This window comes from Electrophorus electricus, chromosome 1 (genome assembly GCF_041902795.1).
Source record: "Electrophorus electricus isolate QZ-2024a chromosome 1, ASM4190279v1, whole genome shotgun sequence".
Classification (NCBI taxonomy): Eukaryota; Metazoa; Chordata; class Actinopteri; order Gymnotiformes; family Gymnotidae; genus Electrophorus; species Electrophorus electricus.
The window spans coordinates 16,393,721-16,408,895 of NC_137497.1; the positions used below are offsets into that span (position 1 = coordinate 16,393,721).

At 38.3% G+C, this 15,175-nt stretch overlaps 1 pseudogene across 1 annotated transcript in view; it reads right to left on the reverse strand.

The window, feature by feature from the left end:
- Positions 1-14,298, reverse strand: part of LOC145657353 (protein NLRC3-like) — a 15,493-nt pseudogene extending 1,195 nt beyond the window's left edge. The window contains exons 1-7 of the transcript XR_014122983.1: positions 14,211-14,298; positions 11,845-11,954; positions 11,646-11,753; positions 7,709-9,658; positions 6,316-6,489; positions 5,274-5,447; positions 2,364-2,537 (exon numbers count right to left, since the gene is read on the reverse strand). The product of XR_014122983.1 is annotated as a protein NLRC3-like (transcript). The remainder of the gene's footprint in view (positions 1-2,363; positions 2,538-5,273; positions 5,448-6,315; positions 6,490-7,708; positions 9,659-11,645; positions 11,754-11,844; positions 11,955-14,210) is intronic.
- Positions 14,299-15,175: the final 877 nt, after the last annotated feature.

Consider the following 15,175-nt stretch of genomic DNA (forward strand, 5'->3'; position numbering starts at 1 on the left):
CACAAATTAGGGAATTTTTCAATTATTTATTATTTATCTTTGGCTTTCTCTCTCTCTCAGACCCATGAGTTTTGTTTCTCAGTCTTACACCCCCACACAGGCAAATATAAAGATGTGTGCCAGCACACGCAAACGCACACACACACACACACACATGGATAGCAAACCAGCATCTCTCTCTCACACACACACACACACACACACCCCACTGATATACACACATATACAATAATATATATATTTTTTAAAAGACAATTTACATTTCTGATAAATCTGTTATTTTCTCTCTCTATCACTCACACTGACACACACAGAGAAATAATTGGACAGAGTTTAACATTCTTGAAAAATTTGTTCTCTGATTTCAATACAGTATTGTTAAAAAAATGAATCCTTTAAGATATTATCTGTGTGTGTAAAACAGACAAGTAAAAGACACTACTAGAGGGCAGTATTAACACACTAATCTGAACACACAATGTCAGGATTTGTCATGACTGCTCTTACAGATTACAGTTGTTCACAAAACTTTGTCAATTTTGGATTCACTTTTTCAAAACCTTTCACACAGTTTGAACTACAGTGATTTATGTGGACTGAAGTGTGGATCAGTTTTCATGACTTTATCCATTTATATATATTCTGATACTTTTCCATTTTTCCATCCTGAATTCATCTTTACATGTATTTTCTATGTAATGTTTTATGTGTATTGTCCATGTGATGTCTTACGTGTATCGTCCATGTGATGTCTTACATGTATTGTCCATGGATGTGTATCAAATACACATGTTATTTCACTATAACACACTCAGATTAACAGCACACTGTACTAAAATGCAATATAACACACAATAACAAGTGTTAACACACTGTAATACAACACACTGTACTACAACACAATGTGCTCAAAATAAGAAACAAACACACACACAGTCACTCACAGAGCTGTCTAAACTTTATTATGCAAGATTCCCTTTACTGACTTGAGTAATCAAACGTGTGGAATCAAAACCCTTTTGTAAGGGTTGGTGCCAGGCCGAGGCCCCCTCCGGCCACCAGAGGGAGGCCTCGAGTCAGGCACACCACTAATCAGGCTTAACACCCAACAGCTGGGCTAGACCTTATATAAGCCCAGCGACCCACACATTTAGGGCTGGGTCTTTGCCAAAGTTTTGAGCCAAACTCCTAGCTGGTAACTTCAGGTATTGAGGTCTGTGAGCCCTTGTGCTACACCTCATTTCTTGTCTGTGTTTTTACACGTGCCCTCCTCTCTCCAGTTTCCCCCCCCCTTGTGATACACCTTACTTCTGTGCTGCGAGGGTGTCCCCTCCCCTCTCAAGTCTGTCTCTCTCCCAAGGCTTCCCTTAGCCATTCAAGTTCCTCCCAATTTTCTGGTTTTGTTTGGGTTTTGCCCAGTGCGTTGGGGTTGCCATTTCTTCCCGTGACATCCTTTGTTCTCCCTTTTTCCATGCTCGGCCTGGTGTTTTAGTTTTTTCCTTTTGTTTTACTTGATCCAAGATCTAAGTGTTCTGCACACGGGCCCACCATTGATGGAGTGTGGTTGCTCACTGAGTAGGCTGTTGGTGTCATCACCTAGCTGAGCTGGGTTCAAGCCCACCTTACACTTTTTGAATATTCCAGCAGCCCCAGAATGTTGTGCTGAGAGGTTTGATATTTTAAGAACATGTCACAATATGACACTGTATGTATTTTAGGATTAAGAACATGTCATGTATAACGCTGTATGTATTTGAGTAATACTAAAATATAAAGTGGTGGGTTTTGTAGAAGTGGGTCAGAATAGATTAGATTGGTTGTTCCTCTCACATACATGAAAATAATTAGTGACAATATCAGATCCATATCTGCTGTTATAAGTTATTATTTGATGTATGTGCAATTCATAATTTTTTTACTTGGATGTGTGATTCTCACATGTGCTATTCACAATGCATACAGACTCCCCATAACACGAAACATCTCACAAACATTTCATCTCCATTATGTTGTAGTACTTCAGCCATATCTGCACTTTTCTGCTCTACCTTTTACCTGCCAATCTACTTATTTATTTAATTTGTTACTTCATCATTTTACAGCAGCATCTACCAACCGCTGCACTCAGCTCTCTTAACAACTGATGCACATGTAAGGTTCACAAGACTGTGTGTATGCATTTGCTTGTGAGTGTGGTGGAAATGCCTTTTGTTGTACAGTGTACAAGCAACTGTGCAGGGGTGAGCTACTGTAACCAAGTATACATTTCTTGTATGTGAACATACTTGGCCAATAAAGCCTGATTCTGATTTGGAGTGTGCATTTACACTAAACTAAGCGTGTTTTGGGGAAATTCTTCATACCCAAGTGTGTCCAGTCTGCAGTGGGGATCCTCCAGTCTAGCAGAGAGCAGCTTCACTCCTGACTCTCCTGGGTGGTTGTAAGTCAGATCCAGTTCTTTCAGGTGGGAGTGGTTTGACTTCAGAGCTGAAGCCAGAGAAGAACAGCCTTCCTCTGTGACCAAACAACCAGACAGTCTGCAAAAAGGAGGGAAATTGTTTTATAAAATATTTATTTAAAAAAAAATGTATTTATTTATATTGTGTATATATATGCACAGGCACACACACATTGTAATGTTGAGCAGTAAGGAGGTGGACACGTGCCAAGAAGAGCAAGATTTAATAGGGGCAAATCCAAAATCGGAGTTATTTAGGCAGTCCAGGGTCATAGAGCCGACACAGAGAGTACAAGGAAACATGATTAAACAAAACAAACACACGAAGGCACAAACAGGAAAGCAGGCTATAACTAAGGCAAGGGGAAAACTCAGGGCTAGGAAACATGAAGGCTAAGAAACACAAAGCATGGAGTACAAAGAAACAACCATAACACCTTCAAACAGTCAAACAAACAATGAACAGCCACAACCAACAGGGTTTAAATACATGAAATTCACAAAACTAGAAGAGGGACAGGTGTAAGCAATCAATGTGAGGACAAAATGAAACTATGGAACGGAACAAAACACAAGACATGGAAAACACGAAAGATGGAAGGGGCTGATTGACTATATATATATATATATATATATATATATATATATATATATATATATATAGTGTGTGTGTGTGTCAATATCATGTTGTTGGGTTTTTATTTAATTAAAAAATGGTATCAATTCAGACAACTTAAATGAACATTTAACACTGTTATTTTCTGCAATGTTTGCTTAAGTATATCTGTCATGGAATGCTTGTCACATGGTTGGGCCAGCCATGTGTAGTGGGAGGATTTGTTTGTGGCCACACCTGCACACACTTGCACCTTGTTTGTTTGTATGTACTTAAACCCGTGTCGAAGTATGCAGAGTGTTGGTCATTGTGGATATAACGTGTTGATGTTTCCTGGCAATATTACATGTTTTCATTATTGTTAACTGTGTTCGTGTTTGTTTAATGTCAACTGTTTCATGTTCGTATTAATGTTTGTAATGCCTGTGAGTACCGTTATCGTTCCATGTTTGTCAATAAATATACGTCCCAGTCGCTGGAGTCTGTGCATCCTGCCCCTCGCCCTGTGGCACTCGGGCCAGCTTCGTTAGTTATTGATTGGTCTGTTATTTTGTCATTGAACACTAGGATGAGCCAATCAGGGGATTGGGGGAAGGAAGGAAAAAAAGAGTGGGAAATAAAGAAAGGAGAGGAGATGAAAGTAGTGCAGGTAGCCAAAGTTTGCAGCGGCTATAACGTGGAAAACGCAGATGAGTGAAATTTAGAGTGGAATTGGATGGTCAGAGAGAGAGTGTCCTGTCCACCCACTGCTGAGGACACCCGAGAGCCGAAGAAACTCCAGTGCGGAGTACCACATTCAGTGAGTGTCTCAGGCTGAGGGTTGATCAAAGCTCAGAGAGGTTACTGCACAGGATAGTTAGCTAGGTGGCGTTGTCTGAAATAGGTAGTGTAATAGCTAGCTAGGTAGTGTGGAAAACGACAAAAGAAACACATTCACCTTTCCTTTGTACTGAAACACCCTGCACACACTTGAACTGGATTCCATGCTCCTCCGCAAGCGGAACTGAGTGAGTTATAGGAAATTGTTTGTGTTGCTCCATGAGGAGTGAAGTGGGCATTTTAGTTTTCTTTTCCGGCCTCTAAGCACCCAAGCAATGCTTCAGGCCCACAATGTAGGACAAAAGAATAAAATACAGGCCAGAATTTATTCGTGATATCCCTTTATGTTGCCATTTTCCTGTTTCTTTCCCCAACCAGAGCACATAGAGGTGTGCCCACACTTCATAGACATATATGATTTGAATGTTTATCTAATTTTGGGTGATGCACTCGGTGAGTTTGTGTGCCTAGAGATTTTTTTTTTCTTTTTCCTTTGTTGAAATGTGAGTACTCACGAATGCTGTTATATTAAAGAATATGTGTGGTTTAAGTAGTAAATACGTTAATTGGTGAAAAAAGTACTAATCTCTTTCCCTTTTGATTTCATGTGGTGGGATAGCTTGCTGGATATCTGTTTAATGTTTTCAGGGGACAGTTTTACTAAAGCTTGGAGTATGAGGGAAATTAGATAATAATTAGATAGTAGGCTAAATCACTAGTGGACTATAGCAGAACCACATTATCTCAAATAGACAGGAGAGCCTAGCCTTCATAATCATTATAAATAGTTGCGCAGAGGAAAACGAACTCACCTTACCTACAAGGCAGTAGTTAAGAGGTAGGGGTGCTACATACATACACTTCTCTATAAATATAACCATACATTTATTGTAGCCTATTCATTGAACATTATGCAGCAACTTTCCATATACAGTTATTTTCTTTAGCTTAGTAATACACTCTCCAGTCTCTTTTGTTGTAGTTACACTTCATTATGGCAGCTGCCACTGATGGGTGCTTCATGATGCCAGCTGGAGATCAAACCCTTATGCAGGGACAATGGCACATCCCAAAGGCAAATAGAATGCAGTTTTACTTGTAAAATGTCAAGGCAATTTCCAGGCTGTGGAGTTACAATGCAGTGTAAAGTGATATTTACCAGGACTAGGACTAATAAAATTCTAGAGCGACTCCAGTGTGGAAAAAAAAACTGAACAAACCCAATGACATCTTACCAGCTCTTGGTGTGGCCATTTTACAAAATACAACAATTTTCACTGAACATATTGAATGTATAGAAAGAAAGACATCTTGAAAGTGTCCTGCTGTATATTCCCATCTTAATGTTTGCAATGAAGAATGAATTCAGAGAAATCTCACCTGAGTATCTCTAGTTTACAACATGAACTCTTTAGCCCAGCTGAGAGATGCTCCACTCCTGAATCCTGCAATTCGTTATTACTAAGGTAAAGTTCTCTCAGGGGGCAGTTTACTGTGTGTAGAACTGATGAGAGTATTTTACAGGTCTCTGCAGTGAGATTGCAGTGAGCTAGTCTGCAAAAGGGGAGAGAATTTAGCAGAGAGTAAACTTCAGGAGAGAGTGATGCACTGAATAATACAAAAACAATGTTTGATCTGTCTAAAAAAGAAAATGTAATTTATTGTTAACACACGTACACATTGTTAACACATGACACATTCACAATCATTCATACATACATACATATGCACACTATTGGACAGCATACAGTAAACATTATATATAGTCTATTGAAATGTAGTGTGTACAGTGCAAAAATGAGTGTATTGAGCTCTGTAAACTGTATATGAGATACTGAGTCTTAGAAGCAGCACAGCAGTATCACATGTGATGGGTAGATCATTACAAGAGGCCACATCATAATACGGGTGTCCAAGCCTCATTATAAATTTCCAAGAAAGAGGTGGTTATGTAGAAGTAAAGTGGGTGTGTAAGGAGGGGGAGGTTTGAATCCTGGTTTTACAGAAGGGTCTGGACAGTGATGATGGTATAGTCCAAGATCAGCTGCCACTGCTTCACACCAGCTATTATTATTACACTATTTAACACCTTTCACATATACAGTTTTACTCGTAAATGTTCTGGCAATTTCCAGGATGGTGACTTGAAATGCAGTGTAAGCTGATGTTTACCAGGAGCAGAAAAACACAAAAGTCTGAATAAATTCCTGTGTAAAAACACTGAACACACACCATAACTTACTGCCACCTCCTTACTATCTCAAAATGGCTATTTCACAAAATTAATACATTTTTACTATAAACTGATATATCACTATATTTATGAAAAGAACATATTGAAAACATAGAAAAAGAAACAGCTTGAAAGTGCCTTGCTGTGTATTCACAGTTTAATGTTTGCATTGAAGAATGAATTAATTACCTGAGTATCTCTAGTTTACAATGTGAACTGTTCAGCCCAACTGAGAAATGTTCCACTCCTGAATCCTGCAATTCATTATTACTAAGGTCCAGTTCTCTCAGAGGGCAGTGTGCCGTTTGTAGAACTGATGAGAGCATTTTACAGGCCTCTATAGTGAGATTGCAGTGAGCTAGTCTGCAAAAGGGGATAAAATACAGCAGAGAGTAAACTACAGGAGAATAATACAAAAATGTTTGACCAGTCAAAGAAAATGTAATTTAGTGTTAATACACACATACATACATACATACAAATGACTGGATAGAATGCAACATACAGTAAATATTATATATAGTCTATTGGTTTGTAGTGTGTACAGTGCAAATATGAGTGTACTGAGCTCTGTAAACTGTATATGAGATACCAAGTCTTAGAAGCAGCACAGCAGTATCACGTGATGGGTAGATCATTACAAGAGGCAAGATCATAATTATTATTATTAGTATTGTTATTATTATTATACTATTTAACACCTTTCACACATACAGTGATGATGGTACAGTCCAATGTCAGCTACCACTGCTTCTCCCCAGTTATTTTTAATACACTACACACGTGCAGGTTTACTGTAAATGTTCTGGCAATTTCCAGTATGTGGAGGTACAATGCATACAACACAACACAGTGTTAGCTGATGTTTACCAGGACTAGTCCTAATAAAATTCTGGATGTGAACACCCATGTGAAAAAATAAACTGAACACACAATGACTTAATGCCACCTATTTGTCACCTCAAAGTGGCTATTTTACAAAATGCATTAGTTATCCCTGAAGATCTGATGTTTCAATTATTTAGGAAAATTCATCTGGAAAGTGCTGTACTGTGGATACACAGGTTATTGTTTCTATTCATAAATGAATTAATAATTCCATCTGAGTGTATCTAGTTGTACATTTGATGGGTAGACCTTTACACTTTATTTATGGGTAGGAAACCTTATTCAATACACATTTTATAGGGGCACTTATATGAAATTTCATAATTTTATAGTAACTTTATAGTAACTTTGAACTTTATAGGTTCAAACATACCATAGTTTCATAGGTTATATGTAATATATACTATATATATGGTTACAACTTAATAGATTATAGGTATATATAAGTTATATACAGCTTTATTGGTTCAGTTACTGATGGTGGCCTATCTGGTACCATGCACCATGTGCCAGCCCCTCTTCCTCATTTATCACTGTGTTTCAATACAGGGCCAGTATTACTGTAAATGACTGGACTGTAAATCTTGTAGACTGTTATTTCTATCTCTATACCATTACTGTCATAGCACCTGATTCCTCATCTCCGATTCAACCTCAGTTTACTAAAATACAATGATTGTGGTTAAATACTCACAGAGCCCTTCTGCAGTTGTTCACAGCTGGTAGGAGTCTCCTATAACCCTGAGGTGATGTGTTATATTTCTTCAGGTTCAGTTCATTCAGCACCTCCTCTGACATCTGCAGCTGGAAGGCCAGTGCTGAGCACTGAGCCAGTGTGAGCTTTCTGGAAGACTTGCCCTTGAGGAAATCCTGGATGTTTTCATGTAGAGAGGTGTCCTTCATTTCAATCAAACAGTGAGTAAGATTGATGTATCTCTCAGGGCTCACATTCTGTTTCTGACTCTGTCTGAGGTTTTGTATTATTTTCATGACACTCTCCGGGCTGCTCTGATTTGGTGTTAGTAGGCTTTGTAGGAGTTTCTGATTGGACTCCAGGGAAATGCCATGAAGGAAACGGAGGAAGAGATCCAGGTCTCCTTTTGGGCTCTTCAAGGCTTTATTCACTGCACTTCTCAGAAAAACGTCCAAGGAAAGTTCAGGAAGAGATCTGTTCCTTCCACACAGAAAGATCTTCAATACCTCCATGTTCTTTTTCACATAGCAGTGAAACACATAGAGAGCAGCAAAGAACTCCTGAAAGCTCAGATGTACAAAGCAGTAGACCTTCCTCTGGTAAAGCACAGATTCCTCCCTAAAGATCTCAGTGCAGATCCCAGAGTACACAGAGGCCTCAGTGACATCAATGCCACACTCTCTCAAGTCCTCTTCATAGAATAACACATTTCCCTTCATCAGCTGTTTAAAAGCCAGTTCAGCCAGTTTCAGAATCTCAGTTCTGTTCTTTTTTAGTAGTGTTGTAATGTGTCTATTTTCACTGTTACCAAATTTCTGCTTCTTTATATTCATCTGCGTGAGTAAGAAATGTATGTACATCTCAGTCAGGGTTTTAGGGATTTCTGAATCAGTTTGTTTTAGTATTTCCTGAAGCACAGTGGCTGAGATCCAGCAGAAGACTGGTATATGACACATGATGTGGAGACTCTTTGCTGTCTTTATATGTAAAATTATTTTTTCAGCTTGGTCTTGGTCACTGATTCTCTTCCTGAAGTACTCCTCCTTCTGTGGGTCAGTGAATCCCTGTATTTCTGTCACACGGTTGATGTACTGAGGAGGGATTTGATTGGCTGCTGCTGGTCGGGAGGTTATCCAGATAAGAGCAGAGGGAAACAGCTCTCCTTTGATGAGGTTTGACATCAGTACACCCACTGATGTCGTCATGCTTATGTCAGACACTTTATTACACTGGGAGAAGTTCAGTGGAATTCTGTTTTCATCCAGGCCATCAAAGATGAACACAACTTTGCACACATCATATAAAAGACCTGGACCCAAAGGTATATCAGGGTGGAAGTCACACAGGAGTCTATGCAGACTGTACTGGTTATCGTTAATCAGATTCAGTTACCGAAATGGAAGCACAAAGATGAAATCTACATCCTGATTGTCTTTTCCCTCTGCCCAGTCCAGAATGAACTTCTGCACAGAGACAGTTTTCCCAATGCCTGCAATGCCTTTAGTCAGAACAGTTCTGAGCTTTGACACTTCTGAGCTTTTATCTTCTTTCGGTTCTTTGTGTCTGACACCTTCATCCATTACAGCTCTGATGTTCTCTTCTTCCATTTCTCCTTCAGGACCTTGTACGGGTTTAAAGATGTCTGAGCAGTTGATTGGAGTGTCTTGTAGCAGCTGTTTCCTGAGTGTTTTCTCCATCTGTAAAACCTCATGTTCTTCATTCACTCCTTCACTCTCTCCCTCTATGATGTACAGTAGTGTGTAAACCCTGTTCAGGAGGGTTTTATTCTCTGGTGATTTGATTCCCTCAAATAAACTCCCATACTTGTTCTTCATGCTGGTTTTGTGTGTGTGTAAGACTCTATGTAGGACATCATCCACTAGTGTGTGAGGGTCCTGCTGTATGGACTCTTCCATGTCTTTGTGTGGGTGTAGAACAGGATGGGTTCCTCTGTAGATATATACAGTCATAATGTCAGTAATGAAACTAGTATATTTACATACATATACAGATAAATTGTCAATAATTAAACTACCATATACCGTACTAATGAAAATACTAACAGACTTGTGCACTGAAATAAAAAAATAGTGATGGACAGTGGGCATTAATAATGAACAGACTGATACAAAGTTAGAGTAGGAGACACAGAGAGACATACACACTGTGCAGTAACACTCAGGAGTCAGAAGTGGGTGGAGATATAATTGGGTCGAGCAGAAGTTGGTGCAGTTTGATGCGGGCAGAGCTAGAAATGGGTGTGTCTAGAGGTGGCTAGTAATTGTGACATTACTTTATCAGAACTTTTCCTAATAACATCTTAGCACAGGCCTAACAGGTCATAATACAGTCACACAGGGTTCACTTGGCAAAAGCAAACATTGTTAGAACAAACAAAACAAGAAGAAACAAAAATGATGGAATAATGTTAACAAGCCCTAGATAAAACATTAGCAAGAGTCTGAAATGAAGAGCTATATAAATAGATCGATAGATAGATTGATAGATAGACAGGAAGACAGTAACAATGCTATACACATACAGACATGCAACATAACAATACTAGACACAGGTCAGTAATGAAACCATATACACATACATGTAACGAGACTAATATATATATATATATATATATATATATATATATATATATATATATATATATATATACACATACACACACACACACACACACATACAGACATGAGATCAGTTTACTAATTACCTCAAACATGTACACTGCCTGGCCAAAAAAAAGATCACACAATATTTCGTTGGACTGCCTTTAGCTTTGATTATGGCACGAATTCACCGTGGCATTGTTTCCACAAGCTTCTGCAATGTCACAACATTTATTTCTGTCCAGAGTTGCATTAATTTTTCCCCCCAAGATCTTGTATTGATGATGGGATTTGGACCACTGCGCAAAGTCTTCTCCAGCACATCCCAAAGATTCTCAATGGTTTTCAGGTCTGAACTCTGTGGTTGCCAATCCATGTGTGAAAATGATGTCTCATGCTCCCTGAACAACTCTTTCACAATTTGAGCCTGATGAATCCTAGCATTGCCATTTTGGAATATGCCCATTCCATCAGGGGAGAAAACATCCATTGATAGAATAACCTGGTCATTCAGTATATTCAGGTAGTCAGCTGACCTCATTCTTTGGGCACATAACATTGCTGAACCTAGACCTGACCAACTGCAGCAACCCCTGATCATAGCACTGCCCCCACAGGTTTGTATGGTAGGCACTAGGCATGATGGGTGCATCACTTCAGCCCACTTCTTACCCTGATGCGCCCATTACTCTGGAACAGGGTAAATCTGGACTCATCAGACCACATGACCTTCTTCTATTGCTCCAGAGTCCAATCTTTATGTTCCCTAGCAAACTGAAGCTGTTTTTGCCGGTTATCCTCACTGACAAGTGGTTTTCTTAAGGCTACACAGCTGTTTAGTCCTAATCCCTTGAGTTCCCTTCGTATTGTGCATGTGGAAATGCTCTTACTTTCACTATTAATCATATCCCTGAGTTCTACTGTTGTTTTTCTATGATCGCCAATAACAATCATTCAAGTTTTTTTTCCGACCACATTCTTTCCTCGAAGATGATGTTCCCCACTGTCCTTCTCCTATTTAATAATGCGTTGCACAGTTCTTGGCTGTTTCAGCAATCTCCTTAAATGTTTTCTCTGCTTGATGCATACCAATAATTTTAATTTGCCCACCATATCATATTGTCATTAAAAAAAGGAGCTATTTAACTGGATTCGGTGACTGTCATCATCACTCAGTGATCATCATTAACAAACATTCAAATTGTCTTAAAACTCTTAAAATGGTATAGACCTTAAATTACTGACAGAAAGGTACCCCTCCACCCTTCCAAACCTACACTTATGAAGAATCTTTGAGTGTGTAATGTGTCACTCACTGTTGGACTGAGGTCACAGGTCCACTGCTGAATTTAGGAGGATCAACCATGGACACATCACTCTTCATAGACACACAGCTGGGTGTTGAACACTCTGCTCTCTTTACCCTGATGAAGATGAGGAAAGTGTCGAGTAATTACATCCTTCACTACATCTCATTTATGCTGAATATTCCCTCTCCTTGTCTCATCAGATTACTTTGGGTCAGAGGTTCCTTCTTCACTGCTGGAGTTATGACGCTTCATCATGGAGTTGTTCCTCTTCACACACACACACAGCTGGACACTGGAGATGCTGCTCTCTGCTCCCTGTCAACAGTTCATCCATAAAAAGTGATTCAACACTGAATCAATGCCTGACAAAACTCACATCAACATATTAAAAATAAAACACTTGATGCCACACCTGAAACATAAGTAAACACTGATATTAACAGGGTGGGTGGACAACTGAAACAGTGTTTACGGCTGAATGCTGAACACACTAATCAATTCAATTACATATTCCACTGAATACACAAAAACAGTATGACATACAGAATATATTTAGATTTCACTTTAAAAATACCCCAAAAACTATGCACTTTCATTTGTCAGCTTTATTTAAAGATGTTTCAAAAAATCTAAATAACAAATGCCCATGACACATTCAAAACTTTTCCAGAGTTCTTCCCAAAGGAGATGATGGAAGTCTTCTCTGAGAGCTTCTGCTGTAACATTTTCACACAGTGGGAACTGGAGTCTGGATGCTTTCAGATGTATTATTGAATTATTACATAACGTTTGGTTAGTGATTTATTAAAGATTTGCAGTGCTGAAGACCTTCACTGTGTCTGAGCACTAACATTTGTTACATTAAATAAATTAAAAACTCGGGTTCAAATCAAATCAAGTTTTATGTCACACAAATACAAAGCACAACATGTAGTGAACATTGTACATGTTCGATTGTACATGCGATTGTCTGTCGGCAGATAAAAACAGAATATACACAAATTTAAAAAGGGGAACAGTAAGAAAATATAAAGATATGGAAATATATAGAATAAAAGAAACCTGTATGCAGCATAATGTGTAATACATGTGGATGAGAACATAAAGCTCGCTTATATTCTTCAAAGTTCCCTCAGGCTTTGAAGTGATACGCTAAGCACTCAGATACCGTAAGAGCGCGTATATTTGTACATATTGTTTTGGAGTGATACGCTGAGCGCTCTGATACCGTAATGGCTCATATATATGTGCATATTGTTTTGGAGCGTTACTCTGATATGTAATGGCCCATATATGTGCACACTGGCTGTCAACTGTCAAATCAACAAGTAACACCAAATAGCCAACAATCACAAGCACAATCAGTATGTAACATTCCCAATGACAAATTCAAATGGAATTTCATCATATTTAGTCAATTCTCAACATAAATATACTTGATTTACTGCCTTTCAAAGGAAATGGGATGTGAAATTATTGATAGCACATGTATTAACACTAGTGTCTTTGTCCTTAATCAGTGTACATGAGTTGTTCACTACTTTTGCAGTATACTATAGGTGGTGAAACAATGAGATGTTCGAAGCAGTTGTGTTGAAGTTTCAAGATTTCAAAACCGTAGCAGACTACTGTAGGGAACTGGGAAGACTGCCACTGGTTGGCTTTATATTGTGTTCAACCTGGTGTGTTGGCGAGAATACCACTTAAAGCCATACTGAGTTCAAAGGTTTAATAACGGGCATGGACTTTGATGTTACAAAACAGTGAAGTAGAGAAGAGGTTAATAATACTATGAGATCAAGTACAAATACAGATTTTACTTTAAATGTCAGTGTTGTTTGTAAATGACAACATGCACAATAAAAAGTTTTACACAGTCATATGTAAAGGCTATAGTAAGATCAGTATAACTGGTACTTGGTCGCCATCTACCGGCAAATCTCTCGAACTGACTCAATGACTTGATAAACAAAGACTAACGACTAACGACTAACATTTCAATTACTGATTTGACCTCCCATACTCAAGGACTAATACACAAAAGAAGTACATCTCTCAGCCGATATGAAAGAGTATTACCAGAGGAGAAATATGCTAAAACATGAAAGTGAAACTAAACCTATACAGAGAGCAAATCGAGTAACGTGCCTACTCGTTAGTATTAGCTGTTAGTATCACACACACAAAGAGCTAAATATCAACAAACATTTGTTTTTTCATCCTGATTATGAATTGAAGACCTAGCCTACCTACTGCTCACTGGATGTCTCTCACTAGCCTATCAGTCAATATGTCCTATCAACCTTCTATCTAGACAACACTGAATCTCTCCGTCTCTCAAATTCTCTATTCTCACAAAAACCCTCAAAGCTGGGGTGTGTTTTGTTGACTTATAAGCATTCATAGTTTGTGACAGACAAACAGAGAAACACAAGCTTCGTTTAGCCGTGGTCACATGACATGGCCGTTTTACGCCACACTTCGGATCAGTGTTTCAAAACGCTGCGCTTCAAAAACTCGAAACAAGCGTCGACATGTCCCATCGCATTTTATCAAACAAAATAAACTTACCGTGAAATACCTTTAATCGCGACTAACTCCAATACGCCCAATTTTCAACAATGACGACAGTTTCGTATTTATTTTCTTGAGAAGGAAGGGACTACAGGAACACCAGTAAGAGGCCGGAGCACATGTCAATCATTTTCCACTGAAACAAAATACACAACCGATTTCTTATAAAAGTCATTTTTTGTCATTTTATCTTATCAGATGTTAAAATCTTATTTTATTTTATCAAAACTCATTTTCTTTTAATTATTCATTGATTTTATCAGCAGCCAAAATGTAGCTGTCGTTTTACACTGCAGCCAATCATAGACTATACAGTCTGTACAGCCAATGGGATTCACAGTCCCTCCTACACGGACTTGTTTTGCGGCTGTGCTGAGAGTAAATCTCAACCATGTCGGCACGTTGAAACACATACCGCTTTGTTTGTAGATCAAATTTACAGATGACTGTAATTTAGATAATCAGCCTCACAATAAGAATGTAAATGTGTGGAACTCCATAGCATGTTGTGCATATGACAAATTTAAAAAAAAAATTGGATAATGGTTGGGTATTTGAGCTTTGTGTGTGTGTGTGTTGGGGGGGGGGGGGGGGCTTTATTTCAAGTAAAGCATAGTAGAATATTTATCAGAAGGGTACATGATGTACTTAATAAATAATATTACTTAATAAATAATAACAGTACTAGTAGTAGTAATAGTAATGATGATAATATTAATAATAAATACTATTTGCATTATCAACAAAAAAAATCTATGAAAACATTAAATTCATGCACAACTACCAATTTGTGGTTTTACTTTTGTTGTGGAGACACAAACTACTTATTTAAACATACAATCACATGACATAATTCAATATAACATTAATAAAAGCTATTATCTAATTAGCATATGTATATTTTTAAATATTATTTTGGATGCTTTTATTGATTACCACCAGGATAAGACACTGCTGTGTCC